Here is an 18,515-nt window from a genome sequence, read left to right as displayed (position 1 = left end):
AGAGTAAGTGCAATGTGGTGCTGAGAAGAATGTATATTCTGTGGATTTGGGGTGGAGAGTTCTGTAGTCTATTAGGTCCACTTGGTCCAGATCTGAGTTCAAGTCCTTGATATCCTTGTTAATTTTATGACTTGTTGATCTGTCTAATATTGACAGAGGAATGTTAAAGTCTTCTACTATTATTGTGTTGGATTCTAAGTCTTTTTGTAGGTCATTAAACACTTGCTTTACGTATCTGGGTGCTCCTGTATTGGGTGCATATATATTTAGAATAGTTAGCTCTTCTGTTGCATTGATCCCTTTACCATTATGCAATGCCCTTCTTTGTTCCTTTTGATCTTCACTGGTTTAAAGTCTGTTTTATCAGAGACTAGGATTGCAAGCCCTGCTTTCTTCTGCTCTCCATTTTCTTGGTAAATCTCCCTCCATCCCTTTATTTTGAGCCTATGTGTGTCTTTGGACTTGAGATGGATCTTCTGAATATAGCACACCAATGGGTCTTGACTCCTTAACTAAATTGTCAGTCTGTGTCTTTTGATTGGGGCATTTAGCCCATTTACATTTAAGGTTAATATCATTATGCATAAATCTGATCCTGCTATTTTGATACTAGCTGCTTGCTTTGCCCATTAGTTGATGCAGTTTCTTCATTGTGTCGATTGTCTTTACCGTTTGGTATGTTTTTGCAGTAGCTGGTACTGGTTGTTCCTTTCCATACTTAGTGCTTCCTTCAGGAGCTTTTAACATTCCATGCTCATGATTAGAAAGAATCAATATTGTGAAAATGGCTATACTGCCCAAAGTAATTTATAGATTCAATGCTATCCCCATCAAACTACCATTAACCTTCCTCACAGAATTGGAGAAAAAACAACCTTAAATTTCATATGGAACCAAAAAAGAGCCCATACAGCCAAGACAATCCTAAGCAGAAAAAAAAAAAAGCTGGAAGCATCATGATACCCGACTTCAAAATATACTACAAGGCTACAGTAATCAAAACAGCATAACACTGGTACCAAGACAGAGATATAGACCAATGAAACACAGCAGAGGCCTCGGAAGTAACGCCACACATCTACAACCATCTGATCTTTGACAAACATGACAAAAACAGCAATGGGGAAAGGATTCCCTGTTTAATAAATGGTGGTGGGAAAACTGGCTAGCCATATGCAGAAAGCTGAAACTGGACCCCTTCCTTACACCTTATACAAAAATCAACTCCAGATGGATTAAAGATTTAAATGTAAGACCTAACACCATAAAAACCCTAGAAGAAAACATAGGTAACACCATTCAGGACATAGGCATAGGCAAGGACTTGATGAATAAAACACCAAAAGTAATGGCAACAAAAGCCAAAATAGGCAAATGGGATCTAATTAAACTTGAGAGCTTCTGCACAGCAAAAGAAACAATCATTAGAATGAACCAGCAACCAACAGAATGGGAAAAAATTTTTGTAAGCTACCTATCTGACAAAGGCTAATAGCCAGAATCTACAAAGAACTTAAACAAATTTACAAGAAAAAACAACCCCATTGAAAAGTTGGCAAAGAATATAAACAGACACTTCTCAAAAGGAGACATTTATGCAGCCAACAAACATATGAAAAAATGCTCATTGTCACTGGTCATTAGACAAATGCAAATCAAAACCACATTGAGATACCATCTCATGCCAGTTAGACTGGCAATCATGAAAAAATCTGGAGACAACAGATTCTAGAGAGGATGTGGAGAAATAGGAATGCTTTTACACTGTTGGTGGGAGTGTAAATTAGTTCAACCATTGTGGAAGACAGGGTGGCAATTCCTCAAGGATCTAGAAATAGAAATACCATTTGGCCCAGGAATCCCATTACTGGATTATAAATCACTCTATTATAAAGACACATGCACACATAATGAACATTGTGGCACTGTTTACAACAGCAAAGACGGAATCAACCCAAATGCCCATCAACAATAGACTGGATAAAGAAAATGTGGCACATATACACCAGGGAATACTATGCAGCCATAAAAAGGGTGAGTTCATGTCCTTTGCAGGGACATGGATGAAGCTGGAAACCATCATTCTAGCAAACTGACACAAGAACAGAAAACCAAACACCACATGTTGTCACTCATAAGTGGGTGTTGAACAGTGAGAATACATGGACACAGGGAGAGGATCATCATACACTGGGGCCTATTAGGGAGTGTGGGGGGATAGGGGAGGGACAGGAGGGGGTGGGGGGATTTGGGAGGGATAACATTAGGAGAAACACCTAATGTAATTGACGGGGGGTGGATGCAGCAAACCACCATGGCATGTGTATATCTATGTAACAATCCTGCATGAACTGCACATGTGCCCCAGAACTTAAAATTTAAAAAGATTGATGATAAAAGCACAACACCTACAACAACGTAGATATTTTCTTTTACCTATTTAACTCTTTGATTAACTAGTATTTCTCATTTCTGCCATAAAATCTTTCAATTTTGGTTAACCACAGCACGTTCACATGTGCACATCTAACAGGCTATTCTCTACTTTGCCCATATGCTTTAGCTCACTAGTATTCATTCGTGTGTTGCCAAGGGTCAGTTGTGTTTGATCCTACACCTGTTTCATTTGTTCTTATTGTAATTACTGTATGTAAATTAATCAATTGCATTAGCTTTATGAAAAGGGGTTGTTTCTATAGTAACTGAATATAATGCTTTGGAAAAACCTTATAGAAGCAAGGTTATTTCAGGGAAAAGATAGTATCAAATTTAATGTGGTTTAGATAAGTTTGAAATCTTGGTAAAAATAGTGTCAACACCCAGAAGGATTTTACATTCACACTGATTCATTTAAATTTTCACTACTTTCAAACTGAACACATACTAAAACTCATGGAGATTCACTGTTGATGTGGTTTATGCAGAGAAGAGAAGACAGGCTGTATTTGAAGGAACCTTACAAAGATATTATTGGATTCTGTCATGGATTTTATTCACGTATACTGATATGACCTAAGTTTTCCCATATTTAGTTTGTTAATATGGTGAGGTCATTCGTTTTCAAATATTAAATTAATTCTGTCTTTCAGGAATAAACTGTACTCGATAGTGTCTTTTTCATAAGTTTTCTGATTTTAGTTGCTAGAATTATGGCAATTGCATTGCCATATAGTTTCCTTTTCTTATAATGTCTTTGATTGGTTTGATATTAAGGTAATAAAGGCCTTACAGAAGGAGTTAGGAATTGTTACATCTTCAATTTTCTGGAAGAGATTGTGATTGATATTTATTCTTTAATGATTGGTAATTAATGTTTTATACATAAAATACCTTTCTTATAAGAAGCATATACTCAAGCCTTGCTTTTACATCCAATCTGACAGTCTCTGATTTTCAACTGGACTGTTTAGAACATTTATATTGGATATGATTTTTTATATGTTTAGGGATTTCTTTTCTTTGTTGCCTTCCCACAAATATAAGGAGTTTGCAGTAATGCCCCAATGAAAGCAGTGCTTTTTGTCTTTCCTCACAGAATAAGGCTTTTGTTCTACATTTGAGATAAGAGGAAAGCATCTGGGGGCAGTTTTTCCCCCCCTGGAAATCAACTATTCTTTCTTTTTTTTTTTTGAGATGGAGTCTCACTCTGTCACCAGGCTGGAGTACAGTGACATGATCTCAGCTCACTGTAACCTCTGCGTCACAGATTGAAGCAATTCTCCTGCCTCGGTCTCCCAAGGAGCTGGGATTACAGGTACGTACCAGCACACCCAGCTAATTTTTGTATTTTTAGAAGAGACGGGGTTTCACCATGTTGGCCTGGCTGGTCTCAATCTCTTAACCTCCTGATCCACCTGCCTCTGCCTCCCAAAGTGCTCAGATTACAGGCGTGAGCCACCACACCTGGCCTGAACTATCCTTTTCTTGTGTCCCAAGTCTGCAACACAATAGCCATTTCTTTAGGTTTCTTTCCAGTCTTTTCTGTTTGGACCATTGCAGTTGTTGGTGAAAGAGACGATAAGTGGATTGGAACTCCATCAATTTTTCTGACCCTCTTAGAGAATTCACACTATACCACCAATCTGATCTTGGTCTTCATTAATTTGACATTCTCCCTGAATTCTTCTTCCCACTATCTGGTTAGATCCACCTAGGTTGTGAAAGAGTTCATGACTACAGACCCCGAAGGCACCTTCTACCCTTAGGTTTTGAGTCAGGTAGTTGCTCTGCAACCTCGAGTCTCTCTGTTTGAATCTGAGTATCAATTTAAAGTAAACTTGTCTCTTTTTCATTGTAAATTTAGGACTTATGCTCTTTCTATACAGCTATTTCTCATAATAGAAGCTGGAAATCCTTTGGTGTACATCTTTAACTTATCACAAACTACTTGCAAGTGATTTATACTATTGCACATATAGTTTAAGAACCTTATAATAGCATAGTATAACTTTTTTTCTAGTCTTTGTGCTATTGTTGTATATGTTACTTCTACATATGTTATAAACATCATACAACATTACATTAGAATTTGATACGTGTGCTATGATGAGGAAATATAAGCAGCTATGGAAATAAACATAAGAAGTGTTCCCCTTACCCATTAAGGGAGGAAGACTATCAGAAAAGCATTCTCAGAAAGTGATATGAAGTCCTATAATTGAAACATGAATAGAAGTTATCCGGATAAAGTGGAATGGGCAGGGAGGAGGTAATGCTAGGCTGAGCAAATGGCTTGGGTTGAGGCTGGAGAGATAGGGAAGGATCAGAATGTATGGTACTTGTAGTTTATGGTGAAGAGTTTAAACTTTAAGCAGAGTAGTAACCTATGAAAAGGTTTTAAGTAGAAGAAACATGTGATACAATTAATTTTTTAATAGATTATACTGCCTTCTGTACGGAGAATAGATTTTTGTACAGGGGCAGGAATCCAAGTAGATAGAGGTAGCCACTGAAATACAGGAGTGGGGACAGTCTAGTATGAGGAAATAGCGAGAACAAAGGTCCCAATGTAATAAGGAGCTGGGTTGAAAAAGAGAAAGGTGCCTGTTTGCCTCAAGTGTGGTTAGTAAGAGGGAGTGTGGTATCATCAGATAAGATTAGACAAAAGAGTCAGAGACCAGATTATATAGGGATCTGTAGAACAAGTTTAGATTTTTTGTTTTGATTGTAAAGGAAAAAAAAAGATGTGAGCAGGTTGAGAGAAAAGGGAAGAATGAGGAAAATTATTTTTATGTTTCCTTTACTGTTTCGCACATTTCTGTTTATAACAGATTATGCATACAACTTTTATACTAGAGAGTGAATTTTTTTATTAAAAAAACAGCAATGGGAAACGGCTGAAAAGTTTTTATCCAATAGTCATAATGTAACTTGTATTTTTAAACTTTACATGCATTTTAATTTTTATTTTTTGCATAAAATCGTTATAGTAATGAATAGAGTTCTTATAAACCCTTCACCTAGCTTCCTATATAGTTAGCATCACATATAATTATAACACAGCAATAAAAAAACAGAAAACTAACCAATCTTATTTAAATTTCACCCATTTCACTACTAATGCTTTTTTTAGTTTGTTTTGGTCTATGATCTCACACTGTATTTTATCTTGATATTCCCCTTAGCCTTCTGCATTCTGCAAGAGTTCCTCAGAGTTACTTTGGTTTTTGTGATCTTGGCATTTTCAAGAGCACTGGTCAATAGTTTTGTGGAATAGTCCTCACTTTGCATTTGTCAATGTGTTTTCATGACTCTATTGAGCTTTTGAATTTTTAATAAAAAATTACAAAATGATGTTGTGTCCATATTAGAGCATAATAGCAGGTGCATGATGTTAAACCATCTTGGTACTGGTGATGTTAACCTTGATAACTTGATTACAATGATGTCTGCCAAGTTTCTCTATTGCAGATATTATTTTTTCTTGACTTCTGGGTTTAATCTAGTGAATGGATTGGTGTAAAGCAAGATATGAGTTAGGCAAAATAGAGAAGAGAGTGTTAAATTTGATCACATGAGCGATAATGTGACTCAAACTAGATAGTGGTAAAAAAAGAATTATCTGCTACATATTTTGGAGTAAAATCAATAAAATTGGTGATGAATTGAATATGGTTGGGTGAGAAAATGAGATATAAGGAAGAACTCCAAACTTTCTGCCTTGTGGAATTGGGTGAATGGTAGTGACATACGTTGGGATGAGAAACATAGATGAGTTCTGTCAGTTATGTTAAGAGGAAATATGGCTAATGAGTTGGAGAAATACAAGAGTGTAAGAAAAGAAACTAGTTAGGAAGTTATTGCATTAGTTTAGATTACCAATAATGGTTTCCTTGGAATAGGAGGGATGACAAAACAGAGCAAAAAAAAAAAAATCTTGCTGATGGGGGAGATGGTTTAAGAACGACACTTGATAGGTATTATGCCTTAATTGATTAGGGGATTTGGTGAGCAAGAAATGGGTGGCAAAGGATAACTTCTAGATTTCTTGCTTTCACAACGGAATGAACTGTGATTTTATTTATTCAGATGGGAAGCCATGATGGGAAACTAGATTTAGAATTGGAGTTAGTTATCCATTCACTACTAATAGTACAAAGACCAGAAGCAGGAGAGAGAGTAGTAGGGATGAGGTAGATTTCTCCTGATGGAGAAAGGTTAAACATGTACTGTTAAAACATGGCTTTCCAGCAGTATATTGTAGAGTCTGCCAGGTTAATATTTGTCATGGTTTTTAAAAGCAAGAGTCAAGGAATTTTGTCAAGAGATATAGCTCTTGCTCATGCATATTACTAATTCTTCTTTTAATTTTTAAGTTCAGAGGTAGATGCACAGGTGTGTTACATAGGTAAATTTGTGTCATGGGGGTTTGTCAAATACATTATTTTGGCACTCAGGTATTAAGCCTAGTACCCATTAGTTATTTTTACTGATCATCTCCCTCCTCCCAGCCTCTACCCTCCAGTAGGCCACAGTGTGTGTTGTTTTCCACTATGTGTCCATGTTATCCTTTGATAAAATGCATGATGTTGCTTTGACTAGCATCACTGAATCCCTGCTGGCTTTCTATTTCAGCATGAGAAGCTCTTAAATGAAGGCCACAGCACCATAAGGTAAACATTTTAAAAATTAATCCATGTAACAAATATCATACCATCTGCACATTATATGGAAGCAAAATCAGGCAAGGCAAAACTTCCTGTTGAAGAAAACACATTGTGCAACCACCTGAAAATTTCAAAACCACCAGGAAAAGAATGTAATGGCCACAGTGAGGAGAAAAGCTTGAATGTGCTTATAACTAGAAGTAAAGTATGTTTACCCCTTTCTAAATAGTCTATGATCAACAACATCTGTATCTTTTTAAGAATAGAGGTATTTTAATCATTTGCAGAGGATGAAATGGAGATGGGACTCAGAGGTAAGTGAAAAATAAAAGCTGTGAAAGACATTGAACCATATAAAGACCAAGCTAATACTTTTTTTTGTTTCCCGGTAACGAAGAATACTATTCACTTCTATTCCACCTCTTCCTTTTTTCATTAATTTAGCAAATATAGAGAGAACTTCTAACATGTGTACTTTATTTTCACTATCTATGGCTTGATGGATGGCAAACTGCATACTTTATCTAAAATTATAACACATAAATCAGTGGAAAGATCTAGGATTCTTTGTTATCAATTAGAGATCGTATAGAACACATTGGCAAATAAGAATAGAGAGGGAATTCGGAAATGTATCTTAGTTAGCCAATCTAGTAGTTCTTTGTAGTGTGGTGTGTACCATGTGTGATTTTATAATCATTATGACAAAATGAAATAAGGAGCTAATTATTAATGACATATCATAGACTTTCAAGAAGGTAAAAATTTAATTTCTATTAAACCATAAAGAGAACACAAAACCTTTTAGGAATCCTAGACTCTTCACTTAAAATTTATTAAGTCCAACTAGTCAATACACCACCCTCAAACTTTCATCAAATATTTAATAGAATGCACTGTCTTTTCGTTCACAACTGTTGACTTTTTACCACTCATTGAAATGTACATACTGAATGGAAGCTTAAAATACAATTCAGACTAAGCAATAACTTTGTTGTTCAAAAGCCTAGGTATATCAAATGTGGATAGCCTGAATTATCTAGATTAATACTTATTTAACTTCTTATGTGTATAGACAAATTATTTTATTGTTGCAAAGAGTCTTGAATACATTTCCCCTAATAATATCTATTACTCAGATATCCAGAGTAAAATATTTTAAATACATGTTTTTCTAAAAAATTTACTAATGAAATATTGTTTCATTTATTTTCCATATGCCTTACATTTTGCTAAGATGAAATAAAGGTTTTGTTCCCAAAGAAGCAAATCTCTCCCTGCTTCATGCTACCAAAAAACACTAAATATGGTAGACAAGAATGCCCTCTAAATGACAAGCGAAGAAGGTTTCCGCCTACCTGAAGTACTAATAAAACCCAAATAATCAAGATTTTTTTTCTAGGTAAAGTCACTTTGTCTCTGGCAGCCACTAAGATAAGATTGACAAAGCAGCAGTTTAACTATTGAACTCTCAAACTCCATGAGCACTGGTCTTGTTCCAGCACTTGGTTGTTTCTCAAATAAGACCTTTTTCTAAAACCTGAAGTTAATCCTCATGAAATCCCATAGGATCTAGAATAATGATTGATACAAATTACATGCAGATTGGAGTGTGATTTTCAAATAGAATATGCTGAATTAGGGAGTACGTTCATGGTCAGCTTGTTGATATTTTCTAATTTTGATTCACTGAGAAATACAATTTTAAATGGAAAATATCCCCTCTTAGAAACTAGCAACTAACACAGCTGGTTCATTTTTCTTTTTGTCTCCACATGAGTCCAGTTGCAAAAAAAAAAAAAAAAAGATTACTCTAGGCTATATCTCTTCTTAAGTGACCTGCATTCAAATATGTACTACTTTCAGTGCATTTGAGCTACTCAAAAAGAAAATAAAGGAATGGCCCTTTCTTGAACACCCCGTAAGAAGCAGGCAGGTTATTAAGAGATCTATTTAAGTACTTTATCATATGCTAAAGGACTGAGAAGGGGAGCATGCACATTCTCAAAGTCTGCACAGCCATGAGGAAGAACTGATTATTGACTGAGACTCTGGGGAATTGGGGACTGGAGGTCCTGCTTACATTGTTTTGTGTGTGTGAATTTTAAATTTGGTTTGGTAGAATCTGAAGAAGGGATAATGGTGACAGTTTCTGCCTCCCTGATCAGGAATAAGTATAGCTTCACTTGAGCAAAAAATGCAAAAGTACAATGGAAAATAGATATTCATATATTCATAAAATATATGAAATGAAAATATATTTCAATATATAAATGAAAATATATTCAGTCCTCAGTAATCATAAAAGGAATTTAAAATAAAAGCAATATATCATTTTTTGTTGATCAAATTAGCAAAAATTAAAAAAATACCAACATGTTTTGTTGGCAAGGGGCAGATAAGAAGGGTACTTTTACGTATCACTAATGAGAATGTCAACCAATACAAAGTTACTGTGAAAAAAATGACAAAACATATATGAGCCTTTCAACTGTTCATATCCTTTGATTCTGGAATTTAGAATTAATCCAATTTGAAAAAGGTGGGTGATGGTTAGGTAAGTCAGAGGCCTACTTCTAGCTGACCTACAGAGTGAAGCCAGAGTGCTCTGTTGGGACATTTGGCTCACATGCCTGCTGGGTTTGAAAGAGTTCAATGCTATAGTGATTGCAGTTGGATCCTAAGGGACTTTTATCTTTGAAAATATTATTTTAAAGTCTAAAAATAAAATGGATTAAACAATGCACAGATGAATATTTCTTTAAGTCAATGTTCATAGAAAATGTTTAGATCTGCTGTTTTATCTCTTGGAAAGCGAATTTATTTAATTGAAGTAAATCTCCAAATATCAGATTAGTAAGGGGTACTTGATAGCAAGTCAAAAAGAAACTGTTTTTTCCACACATAGTAAAGGACATATTAGAATAAATTGAGTTCGTTTTAATCAAGTAAGCAGCTTCAGAGAATGGATTCTCGAAGGCAGCCTTAGAAATGTCAATCATGTAAATGTTTACCAAGAAATGCATCTACACATTTCCCTGCTTGGCAGCTGGGGTTGTTGTGAATGCTCTTCACCCTGCTTCACTGCACACCTACAATTAAATTACACTTTTCAGTCCTGTATGGGTTCTCCTTTGGTTTCCCAAGGGCACTGGATTTAAAAGGATAGACCCTGTGCACAGCCAGAATGGTCCCGATAGAGATAATAATAATCTTTAAAAATATACAAAATATATCATAGGTCTTGAAGACCAATGAATCATACATGTCTAACTGACTGAAAAAACTGCAAAGTCACAATGTAAAAATTCTTGAGCACAGTCCTGCATTCTTGTTGCTGACTGAACACTAAATAATCATTTGGGAAGAATGACATGAGGATAAAAATATCACGATGCACTGTTAGAAAAAAGGATTAAGTAGCCCTAGTAATTAACAGTCTGTCATTTTGATATGAAGAAAAAAATCACAAGAGGTACCAGATATCTGGGAAAGACATGTGCTTGTCATTTCAATACAGAAACAAGAGAAAACCAGCTTGATTAGAAGAGGGCACATTGGAAAATAACAGTACTTTGCTTTTTTATAGATTTTACTCAGAAAAACATTATTTTAAAAAAATCAAAAAGTGGCCCTTTAACAGTCCCTGTAAGAGTCTTTAGACAGCTAACAGTGTTGAATAACAGCCATGGCTGTATTGCATGGTGTCTTAAGACTATTATGCCTGACACATGGAACATCTTTTTGACTTAAATGTAATGTGGCTTCTAAGACATACAGAAACTTTGATGCCAGACTGTCAGATTTTTGTCGACTTGCTAGACTATGGTGACCACAGCAATACAGCCCATATCAGAGTTACATGACCACCTTCTCCCGCATTTACTTTAAAGCTTTTAAAATTGTTTTTCATTCGGGTATTTAAAATATATTCTTCAATTAAATAGTGTCCATTTTATGGATACAAAAACTAACTACCAAGGTGGTGAAGCAACTTGCCAAAGGCCACACAGTATGGAATTGGAGAATAAGAACTGTCCCTAGGTTTGTCAGATATTTATAAAGCCTACATATTTTATTGTACCATGACTCTGTAAGAATACTGGCATAAAGACAGGAGTCTAAACCTGGAGTCTGATATGACATAATTTGACTCTGTGTCCCTACCCAAATCTCATGGTGAATTGTAATTCCCAATTTGGAGGGAGGGACCTGGTAGGAGGTGATTGAATCATGGGGGCAAATTTCACCCTTGTTGTTCTTGTGATAGTGAGTTCCCATGAGATCTGGTTCTTTAAAAATGTGGAGGACTTAGGACTTTTCTCTCTCTCCTTTCAACACGTGAAGATGTGCTTGCTTCCCCATCACCTTCCACCATGATTGTAAGTTTCCTGGGGCCTCCTAGCCATGCTTTCTGGATAGCCTGCAGACCCGTGAGTCAATTAATTCTCTTTTCTTCATACATTACTCAGTCTTAGGTAGTTCTTTGTGAAAGATTGAGAACAAACTAATACATAAAATTGGTACCAGAAAATTGGTACATTACTGGAAAGATACCTGAAAATATGGAAGTGATTTTAAAACAACAGGCAGAGGTTGTAATAGTTTGGAGGGATCAGAAGACAGGAAAATGAGGGAGTTTGGAACTTCCTAAAGGCTTGTTGAATAATTGTGACCAAAATGTTGACAGTGATATGGATGTAATGGTTACTGCCAAGTTTAAAATGAGGAAACTGGGGCCAGTATAAGAACAATTAGATGCCAATTTATTTATCTCCTGGATGAGGTTCTGTGGTCCTGGGGAAAGGGGCCAGAGAAGTCGCGCTTGACTTCTCAGGGCAGGGGGTTTTATGGGGGGTTAGAGGGGGGCTGGCCTAGGATGCATGGGGTGGGCTGCCATTGGGTAAGGCTTGGCAGGATTTCTTCCATTTTTGTGGGTTCAGCTGTATAGTTTAGTGCTGAGAGTGCACAGTTTAGTGCTGAGGTTCAAATGCATAGCTTGGTGCTGAGAGTGCATATTCTAGTGCTGAATATAGACCTGGGGGCAGAATGCAGAAGTGGGCGAGGGGAGCCTGCATGGAGGAGCCAGATGCTGAGTAATATGTTCTGCCTGATAAGCTGTTATCAGGCATAGAGAGGGGTGGGTGTTGTTCATCCGGCTCTTAGCAAGGCTATTGGCCTTACAATGGACATTGAAGTCCAGGTTGAGGTGGTCTTAGATGGAAATGAGAAACTTATTGGGAACTAGAGTAAAGATCACTCTCGCTATGGTTTAGCAAAGAGAATGGTAGCATCATTCCCCTGCTCTGGGGATCTGTGCAACTTTGAACTTCAGAGAGATAATTTCAGGTATCTGGAGGGAAAAAATTCTAAGCAGCAAAGCATTCAAGATGTGGCCTGGCTGTTTCTAAAAGCTTTTATGCTTGTTTGCCTTAAGAAATTACCTGAAACTAAAACATATTGAAAAGAGAAGCAAAGCATAAAAGTTTAAAAAATTTTCAGCTTTACTATTTTAGTAGAAAAGAAAAACATATTCTCTGGGGAGAAATTTAACCTGCAGAAATTTGCATGAGTAACCAAGAGCAAAATGTTAATCACCAAGACAATGGGGACAATGCCTCCAGGGCATTTCAGAGACATTTGAGGCAACCCCTCCCATCACAGCCCTGGAGTTTTATAAGGCAAAATTGGTTTCATTGGCCAGGGCCAGTGTCCTGCTGCTCTGTGCAGCCTCAGGACATGGTGCCCTGCATCCCAGCCACTCCAGATTCAGCTCCAACCACAGCTAAAAGAGATCAAGATACAACTCCAAACTGTTACTTCACAGGGTGCAAGTCCAAAGCCTTGGCGGCTTCCACGTGCTGGGCCTACGGGTGCACAAAAGGCAAGGGTTGAGGTTTGGGAGCATCTGCCTAGATTTCAGAGGATGTATGTAAATGCCTGGATACCCTGGCAGAAGTCTGCTGTAGGGGCACCACCCTCATGAAGAACCTCAACTAGGGCAGTACAGAGGGCAAATGTGGGATTGGAGCCTGCACACAGAGTCCTCACTGCAGCACTTCCTAGTGCAGCTGTGAGAAGAGGGTCACCAACCTCCAGAGCCCAGAAATGTTTAACAAGTTACAGCTTGCACTGTGCATCTGGAAAAGCTGCAGGCACTCATTGCCACCTCATGAAAGCAATTGTGTGAGCTGTACCCTGCAATGACACAGAGGCAGAGCTATCCAAGGTCTTGGCAGTCCACCCTTTGCATCAGTGGGGCCTGGATGTGACACATGGAGTCAAAGGAGAGTATTTTGGAGCTATAAGATTTAATGACTGATCGACTGGGTTTCAGTCTTGCATAGGGCCTGTTGCCCCTTTCTTTTGGCCAACTTCTCCCTTTTGAAATGAGAGCATTTACCCAACGCCTGTCTTTCCCTAGTATCTTGGAAGTAACTGACTTGTTTTTGATTTTACAGGTTCATAAGCAAAGGGACTTGCCTTTTCTCAGTTAAGACTTTGAACTTGGACTTTTGAGATAATGCTGGAACGAAGACTTTGGGGGACTGTTAGAAAGGTGTGTTAGTCTGTTCTCATGCTGCTATGAAGAAATACCCAAGACTGGGTAATTGATAAATAAAAGAGGTTTAATTGACTCACGCTCCATGTGGCTAGGGAGGCCTTGGGAGACTTACAATCATGGCAGAAGGCCATACTTCACAGGGTAGCAGGAGAGAGTGAGAGCTGAGAAAAGGGGGAAAAGCCCCTTATATAATCATTACACCCATGAGTCAATTACCTCCCACTGGGTCCCTCCCATGACATGTGGGGATGATGGGAACTACAATTCAACATGAGATTTGGTGAGGGACACAGCCAAACCATATTATTCTACCACTTGCTCCTCCCAAATCTATGTCCACACATTTTAAAACATAATCGTGCCTTTCCAACAGTCCCTCAAGATCTTAGTTCATTTCATAATTAACCCAAAAGTCCGACTCCAAAGTCTCATCTGAGACAAGGCAAGTCCCTTCTGCCTATGACCCTGTACAATCAAAAGCAAGTCAGTCACTTCCTAGATACACTGGGGGTACAGGTGTTGGGTAAATACACCCATTACAAATGGGAGAAATTGGCCAAAATGAAAAGGCTACGGGCCCCATGCAAGCTCAAAATCCAGCAGGGCAGTAAAATTTTAAGGCTACAAAATAATCTCCTTTGACTGTATGTTTCATATCCAGGTCATGCTGATGTAAGAAGTGGGCTCCTTCTTTGGCAACTCTTTCTCCACTGACCTAACAGAGGTTCTCCATGAGGGCTTTACCTCTATAGAAAACTTCTGCCTGAACATCCAGGTGTTTTCATATATCCTCTGAAATCTAGCTGGAGGTTCCCAAACAGCAATTCTTTACTTCTGTACACTCACAGGCTAACACCACATGGAAGCCACCAAAGTTTGATGCTTACACTTTCTGAAGCAATGACCTTAGCTCTACATTGGCCCCTTTTAGCCATGACTGGGATACATAACTCCAAGCACTGAGACTGCATAAGGCAGTGGGGCCCTGGAATTGGCCAACAAAATCATGTTTTCCTCATAGGCCTCTTGGCCTGTGATGGGAAGGGCTGTCGGAAAAACCTCTGACATGCCCTGTAGACATTCTTCCCATTGTCTTAGTGATTGACATTTGGCTCCTCATTACTTACACAAATTTCTGCAGCCACCCAAGTCAACACTTTAACACTTTGCTGCTTGGAAATTTCTTCTGCCAGATACTCTAAATCATCTCCCTCAAATTCAAAGTGCCACAGAACTCTAGGGCAGGGTCAAAATGCCACCAGTGTCATTGCTAAAACATAGCAAGAGTCGACTTTATTCCAGTTCCCAAAAAGTTCCTCATCTCCATCTGAGACCACCTCAGTCTGGATTTCATTGTCTATATTACTTTCAGCATCTTTGTTAAAGCTATTCAACAAGTGTCTAGGAAGTTCCAAATGTTCCCACATCTTTCTGTGATCTTCTGAGCCCTCGAAACTGTTCCAATCTCTGCCTGTGACCCAGTTCCAAAGTCATTTTCAGGTATTTTTATAGCAGTACCCCACTATCTGCTACCAGATTACTGTATTAGTCCATCTTATGAAGAAATACCCAAAACTGGGCAACTGATAAAGAAAAGAGGTTTAATTGACTCACAGTTCCACATGGCTGGGGATGCCTCAGGAAACTTACAATCATGGCAGAAGGTACTTCTTCACAGGGCAGCAGGAGAGAGAATGAGAGCTGAGTAAAGGGGGAAAAGTCCCTGATAAAACCATCATCCCCATGGTTTAATTACCTGCTACCAGGTCCCTCCCATGCCACGTGCAGATTATAGCAACTAAAATTCAAGATGACATTTGAGTGGGGACACAACCAAACCATATCAGAAGGCATAATTGTGTTCTCAAATGTGAGAAGTACATGAGATTTGGGAGGGACCAGAGGTAGAATGATATCATTTGGCTCTGTGTCTCCACCCAAATATCATGTCAAATTGTAATTCCCAATGTTTGGTGAGGGACCTGCTGGGAGGTAGTTGGATCATGAGGATGGATTTTCCCCTTGCTGTTCTTCTGATAATGTGTGAGTTCTCATGGGATCTCTTTCTTTAAAAGTGTGTAGCACTTCCCCATTTGCTCACTCTATCTCTCCTGTCACAATGTACTTGCTTCCTTTTTGCCTTATACCATAATTGTAAGTTTCTTGAAGCCTTCCAGCCATGGTTCCTGTAGAGCCTGTGGGACTGTACATCAATTAAACCTCTTTTCTTTATACCCAGTCATGGGTAGTTTTTTTATAGCAGTATAAGAAGGAACTAAAACAGGTTTCAGCTCTGTTACTGACTCAATAGTTGATCTTAGGGAAACCAGCCTTTTAATGATTGTTTGCTTGTTCCCCTGTCTACTTGTTATTTTATGGGTCACTTCGCTTCCTTTTTAACACAGCCCATGATGTTCCTTTGCTTTTATTTATCTCATTTCACCAGCATGATCTTTAAATATCTTTGGAATCAAGATTAATTTAAAAAAAAAAAAAAAAAAAGGTTGAATTACTTCCCACAGGCTTCTAGGATAATTACAGAGAAAAAGTCCCTCAGAGAGTTACATCAATCAGGACAAGAGGAAAGTATAAGAATTTGATACTCACAGTCCCTTCTTCTTACGGATATTAGTTTTATTCCCTAAGTGTGTCACCATTAGTGAGCCGTCTGGAACTTGGTTAGTAGAGCAGAAGTGAAGAAAGCCCTAAATAGATTATTTCATTAATTGTGTTATATATGGTAATATTCTCTTGCAGTAGCTGTGATAATTGTAAGTTGACTGCAATAACAATGAGATTACTACTAAAAATTGGTGGAATCAATCTTATAAAGTAGAATGTGCAAAATTACCATAGATGGCAAATAACTCTTCATCAATTTCTTCCTGGGGAAGAGAACAAAGAATGCAGGCTATCTTGCAGAATACTAAGGAAGAATTTCTCTCTAAACAGAATTTGTGTTATATAAGTAGATGATAGGTGATACTACCAACAACTATCCACACTAGTAGCCATGAAAACCCTGGCATATACTATTAAAAGGTTGGTAGACAGCATTAAACGTCGGCATGTAGAAACACAAACTTGTCAAGCATGCCCAGATGCCAGAATGAACTCCACAAGGTTCTTCACAAAATTCATGATATTTTAATCCAAAAACAACCCTGCATTATGAGTACATTTGACTTCATTTTGCAGATGAAATTAATGAGGAGCACAGCATTTAGCAACTTGCCCATTGCTGTGATATAAATGTGTCTTCCAAATTTTGTGTGTTAAAAACTTAATCACCAAATTCATATGTTGATTGAAGATAGGACCATTAAAAGATAATTAAGATTAGCTATGATCATCAGGGTGAAGCCATCATGCTGTCTGGTGGATTTACAAGAAGAGAGAGAAGCCTTAGCTCACATGCATTTTCTTACTCTTTTGCTATCTGATGCCTTCTGCCATGCAAGCAAGAAGGCCTTCACAAGATTCCAATGCCATGCCCTTAAGACTTCCCAACTTCCAGAACCATTAGCTAAATAAACTTCTTTTCCATATAAATTACCTAGCTTCTGGTAGTCTGTTACAGCAGCAGAAAACAAACTAAGACACCTAGAATTCAACAGCCAATTATGACAAAGCTATCATATGACTTTAGACACCTTTGCTCTTTCCACTACACAATGTTAAATCTTCTGGGCTCTATCAGCTGATCCTCCTTAGCTTTTGTGATTGAAGGCACACATTAAACAGATGGGGAAAAGTGGAGTTTGTGACTTTATAACAGACTGCAGTACTCCTCTATGTACACACAACTTGTCATGTCTCTCATGATGACTAGGAGCCAACCAAGTAACAAAAATAACCTAGGTATAGAATCAGGGAAAGTAAAAGTGCTACACAGACACTGGCAAAAGCTGGTTCAACATCTCATTAACTCCCTCAACAGCCCTTTGAGGAAGAGGCACTGCAATATCAGCCTCTTGATAGATGAAACTGAACCAAAGAAAGCTCAGCCTGGCCAACATAATGAAACCTCATCTCTACTAAAAATACAAAAAATAACTGGGCATATGGCGGGCACCTGTAATCCCAGCTGCTTGAGAGGCTGAGGCAGGAGAATTGCTTGAACCTGGGAGGCAGAGGTTGCAGTGAGCTGAGATCGTGCCATTGTACTCTGGCCTGGGCAACAAGAGAGAGACTCTGTCTCAAAAAAGAAAAAAAGGAAAAAACAAAAAAGAAAGTTGAAGTGGCTTGTCTAACATCACTGAGATGTAAGATACAGAGCTAGGAAGAACCAAACAGCTTTGAACTGTTCTTTCCATTTCTTGTCAAGAATATTCCACATCAAAAACAAAATACTGAAACATACAAACCAGCCACATAGGGTAATTATTTCTTGTAAGTAAGATATGATAAAAATATACGCTTCACACAATGAAAAATTGTAGTTTTCTTTCTGTGACAGTCATCCAAAGTTTGAAGAGGAAACTATTCAAGATGAGCCTGAATTTGAATTTCACAAATTAATTAGTTTTTTCTACAAATGATTTTATCAAGATATTCCCTACTCATGTTCTGAAGTTTGGAAGAGGTATGTCCAGAATAAATATTCTTTGCCCATCAGAATCCTAAATGTGAGTTAGTAAAATGCTATTATAGAAACCCAAGCTTCAGGCCAAATTGCTTTGCCTCTATGCCATTGAAATATAAGCCTGTCGGGGGTTGGCGGGCAAGGGGAAGGAGAGCATTAGACAAATACCTAATGCATGAGGTACTTAAAACCTAGATGATGGGTTGATGGGTTCAGTGAACCTCCGTAGCACATATACACCTAAAATTCCTATTTTATA

The sequence above is a fragment of the Callithrix jacchus genome, chromosome X (genome assembly GCF_049354715.1).
Source record: "Callithrix jacchus isolate 240 chromosome X, calJac240_pri, whole genome shotgun sequence".
Classification (NCBI taxonomy): Eukaryota; Metazoa; Chordata; class Mammalia; order Primates; family Cebidae; genus Callithrix; species Callithrix jacchus.
Note: the sequence above shows the minus strand (reverse complement) of the source record.